Below are 1,613 nucleotides of genomic sequence, written 5' to 3' on the forward strand. Positions count from 1 at the left end.
TGGATGGATGGATGGATGGATGGATGGATGGACGGACGGACGGACGGGACAGGAAGCATTAAAAATATGATCATGTTTGACTAAATCCTTACAAACTCAGATGATAATTGGTGCGAATAACACACACACACACAAACATATTTACAAAGTATATATGGTTGCCATTTTATTCTACATTATAAAAAATAATAATAAATAAATAAATTTGTAGCGGGCAGCACGGTGGCGCAACTGGTAGAGCTGCTGCCTCTCAGCGAGCAGGTCCCTGGTTCAAACCCCGGTCCAGGGGCCTTTCTGGGTGGAGTTTGCATGTTCTCTCCGTGCATGCGTGGGTTTTCTCCGGGTACTCCGGTTTCCTCCCACAGACCAAAAACATGCATGTTAGACTGATTGGTAACTCTAAATTGTCCCTAGGTGTGAGTGAGAGAGTGAATGGTTGTTTGTCTCGTTTGTCTCTATGTGTCCCTGTGATGGACTTGTGACCCGTCCAGGGTGTACCCCGCTCCTCGCACAGTGATTGCTGGACATGGGCACCGGCGACCCCCGTGACCCAAAATGGAATAAGCGGGTAAAGATAATGCATGGATGGATGGATGGATGTATACCTCTTTTATGATTGTCTATTGAAGACATTATTATCCACTGTTGTCATCACTCTTTGTTAAAGAAATCAGGTCTCTCTTGTAAATGAGTTCCCAAGGCTCAATGGGATTAACCTGGATAAATAAAGGTTGAATGAAAAAAGAAACTATATATATATATATATATATATATATATATATATATATGGATGGATGGATGGATATATATACATACATATATATGTATATGTATGTATATATAAACCACTGATAATTGGTAACTTCAAAATGCAAAGCATAAAAAGAAGAAATGACCTCAGTTATTCATATTAATAGTTATCAAAGTTTTTGCCAATTGTCTGTTGTTAGTGTAAAAGCTTTGCTTTAGGTTGTGCTAACTAATTTTTTTAATTGTTCAAAGTAACTGGCATCATTTCAATCTTTAATTGTAAATACCTCCAATTTTCCTTGAGAAAAGATAATTTAACTTTTTAATATGTTTCATTCAGGTTAAAAAATACAATCTGCATGTGGATACCATTTCTTCATGTATGAATAGAGCATACGGCAGATTTTGATCTGTGTTTATAATAACTTTATCTATTGTTGTTATTTTTTTGCGCAGAAAAAATATCTTCAACCCATCAAACCATGATTAATCTAAAAAAAGAAAAAATGTTATTGGCTGTGCTGTATAGATATTTTGACGTTAACTTTATGCATTTAATTGTTAAAAAAATATATTGGGCTTCATAGAAAAATAAATCTGAAGATTGTATCCACTATGAAGGATTAAGTATAATTAGTGTAGTTTTCACACTTTAGTCTCTATACTTTAACATAACTTCTATAGTCAATATGTTCTCTCTCCCTTGCATTTTTGATGATGGCGTTTCTGTTTTCTATGGCAATTTTCTTTCTTTGTTAAGCTGTTAAATAGCAAATGTAAACCATCTTAAGCACTTGGCAGCTGTTTAAGACATACTAAGCTAAATAAAAGTAATCCCTCTCAATTATGTCTAATAACCCTGG

This window comes from Nematolebias whitei, chromosome 2 (genome assembly GCF_014905685.2).
Source record: "Nematolebias whitei isolate Nwh7 chromosome 2, NemWhi1, whole genome shotgun sequence".
NCBI lineage: Eukaryota > Metazoa > Chordata > Actinopteri > Cyprinodontiformes > Rivulidae > Nematolebias > Nematolebias whitei.